The following is a 14,801-nucleotide window of genomic DNA, read 5'->3' on the forward strand; positions in this document are numbered from 1 at the left end:
TAATGTTTTGTATTTTTAGTAGAGCCAGGGTTTCACCATGTTGGCCAGGCTGTTCTCAAACTCCTGACCTCAGGTGATCCACCTGCCTCGGCCTCCCAAAGTGCTGGGATTACAGGCCTGAGCAACCCACCGCGCCTGGCAAGCTATGTTTTTAAATGGAGCAATTAGGTAACATAAATTGCAGACAGTGTATAAGAAATAACTCACTGTAATTGAATATGTCTTATATATATTTATATGGCACATTATGCACCTATCAATCGACAATACGGCCAACTAGTACATCACATGGGTCATGAATATTGCATTTAGAACAGACAATAATGGAGTAGGAGCCTTGTAAAACATGGTACACTTTCATTAATACTTAAAATGGCACAACCTTTCTAATATGAGCCCACTCACTGAAATCAATGCTAAAAAGAGTTTCTCACTTTTTATCTAGCTAGTATGTTTAGGGATATTTTATATTTAATATTTTAATTAAATATATGACTATATAATAACCAGTGAGATGGATTTGATGAAAAACCACATCTATTAAACAAATCAGATAACTGGAAAAAATGTTTTCTTTCTTTCTGAAATACTCTTTTAGTCCAGTAGTGTTGCCTTTTCTTCCCAATAGTTTCTGTTACAAATCCCATTTGCTCAGCTGACGTTCACATGGTCTTATTCTCATAAAATGACCAGCTTCTCTTTATGGCGAAATATAGCAAGTTTAACTTGCTAACTTCCTGACCTTTGAATTCTCTCATTTTCCTCACCTTCTCCTTCATTATTTACTAACTGCCTTTAGCAATCTATATTCTCTTTACAGAATTTCTCCAAAAGTAGGAATCCTTTCAGAATGAAAATTTTGCACTTGCAACTCTAAAATATTCCTTTAGAATATGTTTAATTAATACCCCCCCCACACACTCCATATTTTCTTGCTCAAAATGCCAGTGAGATACAGTTAGAAATTGATTAAATGAGTATGAATTGTTAGCAAACTCCAAGAGAATGCAGTGGCAGAGAGATTATATGTGTTAGAAAGAGAGCAAATTAAGAACTTCTGGGTTCAAAATAAACTTGGGATCTATTCTTAACTCACCTAAGTACTTTCACCCATTAAAGGAAGCCCATTGGAGTGCAGGTAGCACAGGAAAGAGGAACATCATGTATTTGATGAACCTGGCTATCTCATCTCTTGTGAGAGTCAGGCCTTTTGGAGCTTGGATAAATCAGAATCTGCAAAGAACAGAGGCAAAAGCATTTTACAGGTGGTGGGATCAAAAGCTTTCTCCTCTAGGGAAAAATTGCTCCATTATTTTCCATTTCTAGCCTTAGGGTTAGAATTCAGATTGATGTTCCCATGAGCGTAGTCCAGTCAGAGCCTTCTGTAAAAAGGATTTCACTTAGTTGATTCCTTTATGTAATTTTGGGCCTCCAGTGGTGGTTTCAAATTTTTGGATCTCAATAGAGCAACTGCAGAAACATCCCTGGGATGTACAATTGTCTCTTAGAGTATTTTATCTTTCAACCCCCTGGTACATATAGACTTATTGGCTATTATAGAAAATCCTTGAAGTGTGTGTGTGTGTGTGTGAGAGAGAGAGAGAGAGAGAGAGAGAGCGTGCGCCAGAAATTCAGTAAATAAACCTCCACTTTGTTAAGATATGAAAATACAAGCATTTAAATGAATTCTACATCTGCCTGTGTCTCCATTTACATTGAGTAAATTATGAAAATTATGACTGAATTAATTTGCTCTAAACTCCATACTTGTACTCACTAGAGATGAAGTGCACTTGCAATCTGTGTCATACCTTTGTATATGTGACTTTAAATATATCCTGCTAAAATTAAAATGTGAACATAGTAATTGCCTCCTGGATAAGTTCACACATTACAATGTTAGGCTTCTATATAAAAACTTCTGAAGGATTTTTCCTCCCTTTCTTAATGATAAGAAATCAGACTACTGGGGAAGACTCTCAGGAAAGGACTCTTCATTCTGACCACCAGATGTACACTTCGGGGGATGACTGCTGCCAAGCATGAAGTGTGCCTTTTATCCAAGTGTCCAGACAAGGGTCCTGTCATTAACAAGATTTGGGCCCAGCACTAATCATTTATTTATAATTGATGAGAAGGTTAAAACAATCATTGCTCATTTCAAGGCCCCAAAGTGGCAGACCTGTTGTGTAGCTCAGAAATAAAGAGCTTGGCCGGTAACCTGTTTTAATTATGTCTGTTGAAGATGAGGTCAAAAGTGTGTAAGAAGGTGTCATTTATTCAGTGTTTTCCAAGTGCCAGGCACTGTGCTATATCCTGTCAAGTATAAATTGTTACCTACATTTTGTAGTGAAGAAGATAGTCCGAGAGTGCTTGAGTGATTTGTCCAATAACCAATTGCTCATAAGTGACAGAGAAGTAGGGTTCAGTCTTGGTCTGCATAATTCCAAACTTGTGCTCGTAATTGCTTCACTCCAACAGCCCCCTGAAGTTATAAAATTTGTTAGGACCTTGATGAAGCAGAAATATCCTCACCTCTCTGAGAAAATGACTATGCTGTCTTATTATGAAAGCAAGAACAAGTGGTCATGAATATAATCTACCTGATTGTTTCCATAGGCTTTACAGTAATTTTAGATTGACTCTATTCTAGTTGATTTAATTAATATACTCCTCCGAGCAAAGTTGAAATTAACCTCCCAACTAGGTTTCTTAGAAAGTTATGAAATTTAAAAGCGTAAGGGAAAATATTAAAGATCATCTGGCCGGATCCTCTTGCTTTATAGAGTAAACGTTTTAGGAGTTTGTGTTTGGTGACAATGCATGTGAGATCACCTAAGAGTCTGCTGCTGTGTGTTTGTGTTTCTGTGCTGCAGGTGAGGAGATTGTCACCTGTATTGGGAGTCAATATATAATTGTGATGCATCTGAGAGACTCTCATCGAAAGGAAGTGAAAATCTATAGTTAGTGGGAGGAATTAACCCGAATCTGCTTTTTTATTTATATTGAGTTCATCAAAATCATGACTGAATTAATTTTCTGTATACTCCACATGCCTACCATAGTGAAGCCAGTATATTTACAGCCTATATCACACTTCTTTGTATGTGAATTTAATTTCATCACCTTTTTCTAGCTCACTAATTTTCCAACTTCTTCAAGGATAAGAATCTTTCTAAAAAACTCAAAGCATTACTGGAATTTCTACATGATAATAGTAGTATTTTTAGCATTCACTAACTCAGTAAATACACAATTTCAATAACTCTTTTAAATAAATTTGTATTTCATGAATGTCAGAAGCATCTCCACACATTTGAGAAGCAGTAGTACATGCCTGTAAAGGAACTATTTGTTCAGTATGTAGACAATACCCGATGTGATTATGGATTCTTTTCAATTGCTGTAATTTCATTCATTCATTCATTCATTCATTCATTCATTCATTCACAACATTAACTTTTCATTTAGCATATATTGATAGCACATGCCAGATACCATGTTAGGCAGTGGACATGCAGCAGAAACTAGATAGGCAGGTTCCTGAATACTTGGAGCTCACAGCATAACATATGCGATGGAGGAAATTTAAAGGGTACTAAGAAGGCATTAGTAGTGGTACTTGTCATAGTTTAGAGGTCAGGCAATGCTTCTTGAGTTGATGACTCATCTGAAACTGGAAGGATGAGCAAGTTTTAGGAAGGTTATTGGAGAATGAGCATGGTGCTAAGAGAGCCAGTGCCCATAGACCCAACTCCAGTTCAGACCCACTTCCTATGGAGTAGGAGAAGAAGAAAATTATATACGTATATATATATTTAATTTTATATTATATAATATTATATTATATATATAAAATGTTCTCTTTATTCTACATTAAATGAATGAAGTGTAATACTAGAGACCAGGAGAAAACATTTAGCAAGGCCCTCCATGGTGAAGGCATGGAGTTATCAAAAAGGACGTACATTACAGAAATTCTTATGGGAATAGGACTTGCAGTATGGATGCAATATGGAAGCTCCAGGCCCATCACATGTGCTTCCTCCCAGTGTAGAGTCCTTCTTTCTGACTCTCACCAGGGCCTTGCTGAATCTCTCTCAGAGGAGGAGTCTAGCCTTTCCTTCAAACACCTGGGAGAGCTCTCATGCAGACATTCATTTGTTCACAAATGTTTGCAAAGTTCCTACTACATGCTAGGCACTCTTCTAATCAGTGGGGATATATCAAAAATCTTCCTTTTAAAGTTTAAATTCTAGTAGGTAGGCAGATATAAATAAATGTAGGACATTTCAGATGGTGATAAGTGCTATGAAGATAAAACAGTAAGCAGAATCAAGAGATGGGTGGGCGATGCTATTCTGTATAAAGTGTGCAGGTTAGGTGTCTCTGACCACATGACATTTCAGCTGAGACCCAGAGAAAGTAAGAGAGTCCCATTGTTACATGTCCGTATTTTCTACACCCTATCAAGTCAGAAAGAGTAATGTGACACCTTCTGTTTCTATTGTAAGGCCTAACCTCTAAGGTCACATTTTCTGCCCATGATTTGCTGCTTTGTAGGGTGACTGATAGTGTTAATATTTATTCAATTCAAGATAAATCTTAAAGCAGAAACTATTTTGTGAGGGCCTTTTGACCCTATACAGCCTCTAACAAATCTCTCAGCTTGGTACAGTAGTTTCAAAAGTTTGCTGGTATCTATAATAAGTTGTGATAACCTTTGCTACTTTAAGGACAATTTTTTGATCTCATAGTATAGTTTTATTTATTTTTCCAGTGTTATGGTCTCCTAAGAAGAATGTGCAACAAATATCTTGGAACATACATGTTAGTCATTAGGGATGCTCAAAAATGAAATTTCTGTAATTCCAGGTTTATTGGTCAAATTGTTTTTCCCAATCTATTTGAACTCAGCCTTGGCCATGAGATTTTTTTTGGACAATAAAATGTGAGCTGAGATGATTGATGTGTGCCACTTCCAGGAAGAAGCTTTTAGAGCCATTTCATATTTCACCATGTTTTCCCTATGCCTCTGAGATTATGGAAAGTATGTGTTGAAAAAGAGTCTTCTGTTAGCTGGGTTCCTAAGTGGTAATATTGAGTTGGGGTCCCTGGCTTACCTATAATAGCATGAACAAGAAATAAACTTTGTTGTTTAAACTCACTAAGATTTTGGTGTTTGTTGAGGCAGTTACCTCATATTGGCTGATTCAACAGGGTAGAGCGTGTTCTCATTCCATGCACAAGTGTAGGAGTGGTCACTTTGCCATTTACCTGTAAAAGGTTTCCACTGAGCCAGGAGCAATATCATCCATGAAAAGATGAGATGGTGGTGTAGCTAGGCAAGAACTGGAGAAGACCAGAAGAAACTGGGTCTTACATCAAGTTGAAGACATTGGAATGATATCAATGGTCTTTAACTACCAAGATGGGAAAACAAATGGGGTGACTATTAGGATGCCAGTAAGGTCAGACATGTAAGAAACCCTAGGCATGTGACAGAATATTTCTTTTATATAGTATCTGATAATCCTTGCTACAGGATTAGAGTGGCAAGTAAAAGCACTGGTGAGGGATGGACAAGTACATTCTTCTCTAATGCAACCCATGCCCCAGAATGGGATACTTGGTTGAATACTTAACATTTGCTCCTCCAGAAGCACTCTATATGCTTTTTAATGCTATTCTTTGCACTGGGACTCTGAGCAACATGAATTTCTTTGTCCCCTGGCTGCTAATTAAGTTTGGGCAATGGGAGACTCCATCAGAAGATCAAGAATAAAAGGACAGTGAAGCAGAAGTATGTAGTGTACTGGCTGTATTGCTAAGTTGCTGTAGGATGGTTACATCCCTCTAACCAAAGCCACAGCTTGTCACGTGGACCCTCTACAGACAGCCATTTTCTCAGGGGAGAAGTAATTGGTCCCTCTCATTGTCCCTTCTGGCTGAAATACAGTAGAAGCACTCTGCTGTTTCTGGCTGTGAACACTGCACCTTCCCTTGTTGGTTCCCCTGAGCCTTGCTCACAGTTTTGTAAATGGTTCCTTTAATAAATTATACTTAATTACTCCATCAGACAGTGCCATTTTGTTTCCTACTAGGGGTCTGACTACTAGAGGTACCTATTTTCTTACCTCTTCAACTTTTCTTTCTCCATCTGTTTTTTCCAGTGCAATTATTGGGGGCAGTCTTTGTCTCCATTCTCAAAAGACTCATAGTTCTCAAAGTGAAATTCATCCTTTATTCTGAGGACTCTCATGGTTTTCATGCATATAAGGACTATCTGTATTCTGCCTGGGTATCACAAAAGTTTTGAAGTGGGAGTTAGGCCCTTACTGAGACCCATAATGTATTATTTTAATTTCCATTTAGAGTTTTAAATGCCTAAGTAAAAAGTAGTTGTAGAAAAATTAGAAATTACAGATAATGATTATAACTAATCATTGTCAACATTTATAAGTAGGGCATACTCTACATTGACTACTCTTCTTGGTGTTTTATTAATACGTGTATTAATTAGAAAAAATCTAAATACCATATATAGAGAGACAGAGAATTTTGTTACATATCTTTTGATTTTTCTTATGCAATAAGGCACAGTTATTTTAACAAAAATAAGAACTCATTAGGTATATTATTCTGTAATCTACTTTTTTTCACCTAAAATACCTGTTTTCATTTCTCTAGGCCTATATGATCTATAACATGATCTACATCATCACTTTTAACAAAAGCAAAATATTGCATTTTATATTGTATATGTGCATTCTGCTATTGTTGGATATAACAGTTGTTTTCAGTTTTTTGTTATTGTGAACAAACTGATGAAAAACATCCTTGTACATAAATCTTTGGCACATTTCTGATTACTTTTTAGAATAAATTCCAGTGTCTGGAATTACAAGGTCAAAGGATGTAAACATTTTAAGACTTTTGAAATTACTCTATAGAACATTACTGAGAGTTGTATCAGTTTCTACTTACGTCAGTAGTGTAATAGTGTTTCTATATATCTTACCCAAACAGGTTATCATTGTTAATATTGGTCTTTCCTAATAATAATAATAATAATAATAATAGTTGAAAAATATCTTGTAGCATTTCTTTAGTTGCTAGTGTGACTGAGAACATTTAATGTGTTTATTATTTATGTGTTGAAATGTCTCAATGCATTTTGCCTATTTTTCCATTAGAATGTTTGTATTATTGAGTATTTGTGTATTTATTTTTAACTCAAGTTACACTACACATAATTTAGGGAGTCACTAACTAGAAAGTTTGTTAATGAAGACAGTAGTGCCCATTCCTCCTGACCTCCATTTCCTTTTCCCTAGAGGCGACCACTTTTAATACTTTGAGTTGATTTTTCTTGTCCTTATCTCTACATTTCTAAAACATGTGATTCAATTGATTTTCCACTATGGAATATGAAGATTCAGCTCTCTTTCTCAGTATTCCCTCCCCGCCAGCATGTGATTTCTCATCTTTCAATTCTCATAATATAACTACAGCTTTTTATGGTTAAATTAAGCTTTTTTGGTTAAATTAAGATTCAATTGTTTCTTATAGATATACATTTTTGGAGAAGAGCCATGTTAAAGTATGATTTCTTTCCTTTTTTACACAACTTTTTTTTTATTTCGCCTGGATTAAACATCTCTTTAAAAATAGCCTTTTTCTCTTGTCTATTTGCTTGATTTGTAATGTTATGAGCTATGAACAATTTGAGAATCAGGCAGCCCCCAGAGTCATGACAGATTCTCAGAGACTCCCGGGGTGGCTTTGTGTTCAGAACAAATTTATAGACAAAAAGGTAAAGTTACGTACAGGAATCAGAAGTGAGGTACAGAAACAGCAAGATTGGTTACAGCTCAGCCTTTGCCTTATTTGAACACAGTTTGAACTTTCAGAAGTCAATGAGTGGTTGAAGTATGGCCGCTGGAATTGGCCAACACTCAGCTATTGTTACCAGTGCATACTATTAAGTTAGGTTTTCAGTTTTGTCTATTAAGCTAGGTTACAGTTCATCCACAAGGACTCAAATATAGAAGTACAAAGTCCTTCTCAGACCATATTTAATTTGTTTTAATAGTTATTAATTAATAACAACCCCAAATTATATTTCCAAGGTTTTATTCTCATTTATATTAGATATTCTATCAAATTAATCTTCCTGAAAAAGTCTTTCCTGGAAAGTTATAACCTACCCCAATATGGACTGGTAGCACAGATGGTGTCTCAGCATCTCCTTATATTCTCATCCATATGATTTCTTTCATTTTTCTTTTGTGTTGTATTTTTTATTTCCTATAACTCAAATCCCTCATTATTTGTTATTTCCTATACCTCAAATCTCTCATTATTGTGTTGTATTTCTTATTTCCTATATCTCAGATCTCTCATTATTTGTTTACTCCCTCATTTCTGATGCAGTGTATCCTTTGTATTTTCCAGAGTGAGGGGGCATGAGGTTAAAATTTTAGATTTTACAGGTCTGATAATGTCTTTATTTCCACCTTCACACAATGGCTGGATCATTGGCTAGATAGAGAATTCTGGGCCAGAAATAACTTTACCAGAGTTTTGAAGAATTGCTTCCAGTTTTGAATCTGAAGCTATTCTCTCTCCTAATCATTTGACTGAGATCTGCTTTTTTTTTTTTTCCTCTGGACACTTGTGGGATCTGTTTGTTTCAACTATTTTGAAATTTTGCAGTAATATGTCTTACTGGAGATCCACTTATAACATCTAGTGTTGAGAACTTGATGGGTCAGTTTAATTTGGACATATAAACTTTTTAAAACAATTTATTTCCTACTCTTCTCCCTCCTCAGTGCTTTCTTTTTGATTCTGCTGTTATTTGACTGTTAGATTCTCTGGGCTTTCTCATTTTATCTTTTTCCCTAGTTTGTTTATTATTCCGTGTCTTTTTTCAGGTTTATTTTCCTTCTTTTTTATTTTTAATCTCTTTTGGTTTATTTCCTCAAATTTATCTTCCAATTGTGATCTTCTAATGAATTAAAAATATGTTGTTAGATTTGTAATTTAAAGATCTATTTCTCTCTCTCTCTTTTTTTTTTTTTTTGGTTCTCTGAGTGTTTCTCTGTTTATAGTATGCTGCTCTCACTATGGCTTTAATGACTGATTGTCTTAGGATTACTTACTGCCCATTGCCAGTTAGGCTTGGTGATTTTTTTGTTTGTTTGTTTATTTGTTTTGTTTTGTTTTTCCACTTTGGTTCCCTCAGAAACATAGCAGGTTTATAGTCTAATTGTGTCCAATAGATTTAAGTGCAAGAAGCTCCAACAAATTTGCCTAAGTTTGAAGCCTGAGAATTGTTGGTGTTTGGCTTCTGTTTTGAACATTCTCATTAGCTTAAAGGCTGCTACTTTGCAGGAATTTGAAATATCCTCTTGGCGGTGTGACCATCCCTACTATAGGCCAAGTTCTTTTTCTGCCAGAGAACTTTTAATGGAAAGTGCTTAAGTAAGTCCAGGGTCACCAACCTCATTTTCTGTCAAGGCTGCCACTTCACAACTTGTAAGAGTTTCAATATGGGATACGGAAGCAATTGGCTTTTTCACCCTGCAAGCATCCTACTTGGGAACTCGCAGTCAATCTAGATTGCTTGCTGCAAGTGGAGTGTATCTCAGTAATGCTGTACTACTTTCCATCTCTGCAAGCAGACTGGCTCACTCTAGTCTGAATTTATCCTTTTTTGGGTTGTTGAACTTGGTTGAAAATTGCAAGAATTAACCATCGTATTCCCACATTCTGAAATGTCTCAACAATGTAAAAACTACATCCTGTGTTGAACTCCCAGTCTGTGATCTGGAATGGTCAAGCCACGCTTTGATCAAGTGTTCTGCTGCCACATAGCAAAGGCTTCCATATTGCAGCATGGGATGTCTGGGTCTCCAACAGTTGGTTGTAGCTCCTCCTTTCAGGCAACTTCATGTTTTAGGTTCTGTTACTTGCAGTATCCTGCTTTCAGGAACCAAATTCTATCCTAATCAGTTATTGATTGATTCAGCTCTTAGTAATGCAAAACCAAAGCAGCAGTAGTTTAAACAAGTAAGAGTCCCTCTCCCTCTCCTCTCCTTCCTTCCTTCCTTCCTTCCTTCCTTCCTTCCTTCCTTCCTTCCTTCCTTCCTTCCTTCCTTCCTTCCTTCCTTCCTTCCTTCCTTCCTTCCTTCCTTCGTTCCTTTCACTTAGCATGTCTGAAGGTTCATAGTCCAGGGCTAGTGCAGCTGCTCAAAGTTTTCCTCAGTGGCCCAGGCCCAGGCTCTTTTTGTGTTCTCCATTTGCCATCTTTAAAGTGTGCTTTTCAGTCTTGTGATTGTAAAATGATGGCTGTAGCTTTTTCTTTCTAGGGAGAAGGGGAAAGGCAAAGTGGGCGTCACTTGCTTCTCTCCCTTTGAGAAAGCTTTCCCAAAAGTCCCACCTGCAACTTCTGCTTATATGTAATTAATTTGTCACTGGCCATGTGGTCACCATTGGCCCATTCTGTGGATGGGATAAGTGTGCTCTGGATAGAAGTTGTGTTATTCAATCAGTACTGTCTACATGGCCACTGTGCCTGAGTCTGTCTGTGCTGACCTTTTATTTCAGCTCTCTTAGAAGTGACCTCTCTCCTGACCAAGATCCAGCCTGATTCTATACAGATTAGTGGGTTCTTCCAACCTTTAGTTTAGTGGTGTAGAGCTGCCTGGCTCAGTCCCTGCAGTAAGCCTGCTGCTGCTCCCCTTCATTCTGAATGAGCATCATTTTCTCTACCCATTTTCTCCTGCTTCTGCTTTGTTCAGTCAGATCCTATTTATAGGAAGTTTCTTATTCAATCCCTTAAACTACAGTGTATTTACTTAAATGAACTCTGAAGATTTTACAGTGGTGAATCTCTGTAACCTCAAGCAAAATATTCAATTTAAATTTGAAAGGCATTTTAAAATGTATCAAGGTATATAAATGGATCTATATTTAAATTCCAATTCTATTAGAGCAAATATGGAGGGTAAGAAAATATTTTTCAGTTTTATCTAATCATATATAAATTCGGCATTACCGAAAATGCCCTGATCTCTATTTATTTGCCCATTATTATTGTCATTCTGATACTTGCACTTCCTTGTCCTCTAATTCGTGGGTCCATGAATCTGTTCTAATAGAGACCAAAGTCAACTGAAGGCAGAATTCAGAATTCAAGTTTCTCACCGAGAAGTAGTTGCAAGAATTGCATGAATGAACACAATAGGTTTTACTGAAGGAAGGAAGAGGAAGGAGTGTATTTATATCTTACGCCCTACAGGAAACAGTTTAAAAATCTGTTTTAAATAAAATCTCAGTAGTTCTGCCATGGAATCTTTCCTTTTCCTATTAATAATCTGCTTTCATGCCCCATCTTCTTTCTTACTGTATTCTGCTCCCTGCCCTCCTTCAACTCATACCTTTTGCCTTCTATTATACAGATCAATTCAGTTCTGATCTGACTGCCACCTGTAACATTGTGTACATGAACTCAGAAAGGCAGTCATCAAAGCAAAGCTCTGTATTCTCCTTAGAAGGCAGATAAAGTTGCTTATGGGGGAAAAAAGTTGTCTGTTACCATAAAATCCTGTAGTTCTTAAAGTACACTGTAATCAGAAATATGAATGTATTTTGTGGAATTTGATCACTTCTAAATGTATTGTTATATTATGTGTTCGAGAAGCACTGGTCTTCTGGAGAATATAACTGGTCTATGGATCATTTTGACTAGATCGTCATTGCAGACCAAGTTTGTTTGTTTGTTTTTTTCAGATGGACCATAGTGGTAGAGTAAGAGGTTAATGCTGCTTTGTTCCTTTGTATATATATTTATACATCTTTATGCATTGTGGCTGAGATCCTTCACTGTCCTCTTTCATAATAGGACTCTGACTATTCTTCACAGTTAGGTGTGGTCTTTCCAGTAATTTCTCACCAGTGGGATGTTATCAAACTGTTGTACAAAACTCATGACCAGTGTCCTTTGTGCATTTCTCTTTATTGTGGAATGGAATACAGACGTGATGTCTGGGGCTCCAGGATCCGTCTTAGACCATGACTGGGGAGCATGTACAGCAGTGATGTTAGAGAAACAAGACAGAAGGACCCTGTGCCAAGGGAGCTCTTGGTTGCTTATATTCAAACTTTGTTTATGTGAAAAGGAAATAAGCTTCGATCTTCCTTAACTCTTTGGGCTTTTTGTAGCATGCAGCAAAATCCATTTTTAATGACAAGGATTTAAAATAATCAAAGAGCTTTTTACTAGACTGACTTCTAAAGCAGAATTCTCTAAAATGAGAACAGTATATACTAACGTGTATACAAGATGATCCAAGGGAAAATAAGAGGAAATATTAGAACATTTCCTTTTTAAAAAGTCTAATAATAATCTAATAAGAAAAAAATTAAGATTTACTCGCTTTCAATTAACAGATTGACTGTGGCACCTTGACTCTGTATGTGCAACAATTGTATATCCTAAGGGAAGTCTAAAAATGGAAGATTCAGTGGTCACAGACTAGATTCTCAGTCTATTTTAAGCATATTGCAATATTTAGCATGTTACTTGTGCTGGTTAAGAAAAGTTACAGATCACATTTTCTAAATTTAACTAAACCGACCTTTACAATGTGACTAAATGACTATAAAATATTCTAGGAAAGATACTGTATATGCACGATTATCCTAACACAAATGAACAGCAAGAAAGTGGCAGAATAGACACTATTCTAAGTACGAGTTTTCTTTTTTGCTGTTATGAGGTGATTACTCTGCCCTGGTTTTATCTCACAAAGTATTGTTATTTTCAGTGTAAGAAAAACAGCTCTGCTACTGCTAATAGACACAATAATCTGCTTGAAATGTTACTTATTCCATTTTAATCTTTTCATTTATAATTTCTATTTCTGTGTCTGTTTATAGTGTATATAGTATGCACACAATAATAAATATGTATAATGTATAAGTGGGGTAAGGTTTCTTTTTCTGATGGGGTAAATTAATTTTTTTTTAATTTGAAGAAGGTGAAAAGCTAAATCTCTATTTCTAAGCCCTCTTGGTCTGAAAATTGAGAGGAGGAAGTGAGGGATAGGCCTCTTCCCTGTAGTTAAAGTCAGCCTGTTTCTGAACTAAAACTGCAATAACTCCATGCACAGCTTGAAAAGAGATTATGATAAGCATGTTTTGTTTCTCCACTCTTTCAGTTTCCCAGCAGGTCTGGCCTAAGGTCCAGGAGGGAAGAAAATACAGAAACTAGAAATAATAGTAGCAATAATTGGTACCATCCAATGAAACTTATCTTAATTCTTGAACCATCTCTTTTGTATCAGGTTTCCATTACTCACCAGACTGACATTAGGCAGTTAAGTCAGCTTATTTCAATTCACTGGCTCTATGTGATTCACTGTTTGTCTGGACAATATTTTCTAAAGTTAAAATTGAGAAATTTAACTCTAATGCCATTCTTAAACTCTTTCTGAAAAATACAGCTGCTCTTTTAACCAAGAGCTAAGATTGTAGGCAATGCATCTTCTACTTCTGTTACCATGACAATAACTTCTTGGCATAAATTTCTTACAGTATAAGGCTAAGAATACTCATGAATGGAACTTCAGAAGATTTGGACTGGACTAGCATGAATGTCAGAAATGGCTATAGTTATGCTGAAATACAGTAAAATATCCTTTTCCAGAAAGGCATGAACACTCATTCTTTCTTCTTCCCTGAGAATGAGATATAAAGTAGAATCCAAGGCATAGGGTGTTCAGAGTGATTCACAGTGAAGCAAATATGAATGAAGTTCTCATCAACCTTTCCATTCTTCCTATGTTGTTTTTGATGTTGACTAAATGGAGATGCCCATCTTGCTTCATGTTTCATGATTCAAAGTTTGTGTGTGAGGCTACCTTACCACTCACTTCCAAAGTTTCAGTCCTCAGTCATGATAACCTCAAAGTATTCTAAGCCTGAATTTAATCACGTGGTTGTTGTGTAAGAGTAAGGATGTGAAGATGAATTTAATCATGGCTATGTGGGAGGGAAGGATGGTCACAGTGGAAGTGGGCATGGCAGGGATCTGGGTGACAAAATGTGACTGTCCTTATTATATTTATTTTAAATGACCATTACAATCATGTTGAGTTTGTGGTCAAACTACAGATGTCCTATATAATAGATGACAGAACTGCCATAAGATTTCGAGAAAGCCAGAAAGGTAGAGCTAAACAATGTGGCAGAAATGTTCTTTGCTGTGAACACTGCTCTTTGAACCGGTTGAAAATTTCCCTGCAATTGAAGAAATGGGCAAATGGAGAATCCAGTGGTGTTTTGTAATAAAGATCAGCAACCACAATTTATAGGCTGTTATACGCTAAAAAATATGATTATTTCTATTTTCAATAGGTCTATTGATGTATAATTTATATAACCATACAATTCACCCATTTAAAGTATACAGTTGAATGGCTTTTAGTATATTTATGGAGTTGTGCATTCAATACCACAAATCAAATTTACAATACTTTTATTATCCCCAAAAGAAACCCTATGTCCCTTAGCTGAACCTCCCAATCCCTCATGCCCACCAGAGCTAGGCAATGACTAATTTTTCTGTCTATATATTTGCTTATTCTGGACATTTCATATAACTGAGGCAAACAGTTTATGGTCCTTTGTGGCTGGTTCCTTTGACTTAGCATAATGTTTCAAGGATCATCCAGGTTGTAGCATGTGTCAGTATTTCTTATTTTATTTTTATTTTTTGCTGAATAATGTTC

At 36.2% G+C, this 14,801-nt stretch overlaps 2 long non-coding RNA genes across 7 annotated transcripts in view; one reads left to right on the plus strand and one right to left on the minus strand.

Moving 5' to 3' along the window:
* The window catches only part of LOC103883092, a 60,848-nt gene extending 54,630 nt beyond the window's left edge, over nt 1-6,218 (minus strand). The window contains exons 1-4 of one of the 2 annotated variants that reach the window (XR_002521105.2): nt 6,138-6,218; nt 5,278-5,423; nt 2,342-2,485; nt 1,097-1,233 (exon numbers count right to left, since the gene is read on the minus strand). This is a non-coding gene — a long non-coding RNA (uncharacterized LOC103883092). The remainder of the gene's footprint in view (nt 1-1,096; nt 1,234-2,341; nt 2,486-5,277; nt 5,424-6,137) is intronic. The other variant, XR_002521106.2, reaches the window with a different exon arrangement.
* LOC103883093 overlaps nt 1-14,801 on the plus strand; it is a 145,814-nt gene that overhangs the window by 112,426 nt on the left and 18,587 nt on the right. Inside the window, exon 7 of one of the 5 annotated variants that reach the window (XR_004183196.1) lies at nt 1,956-2,384. The exons of the other annotated variants lie outside the window; for them this stretch is intronic. This is a non-coding gene — a long non-coding RNA (uncharacterized LOC103883093). Of the gene's footprint in view, nt 1-1,955; nt 2,385-14,801 lie in introns of those variants that run through there. 5 annotated transcript variants of the gene reach the window in all.

This window comes from Papio anubis, chromosome 4 (genome assembly GCF_008728515.1).
Source record: "Papio anubis isolate 15944 chromosome 4, Panubis1.0, whole genome shotgun sequence".
NCBI classification, from domain to species: domain Eukaryota; kingdom Metazoa; phylum Chordata; class Mammalia; order Primates; family Cercopithecidae; genus Papio; species Papio anubis.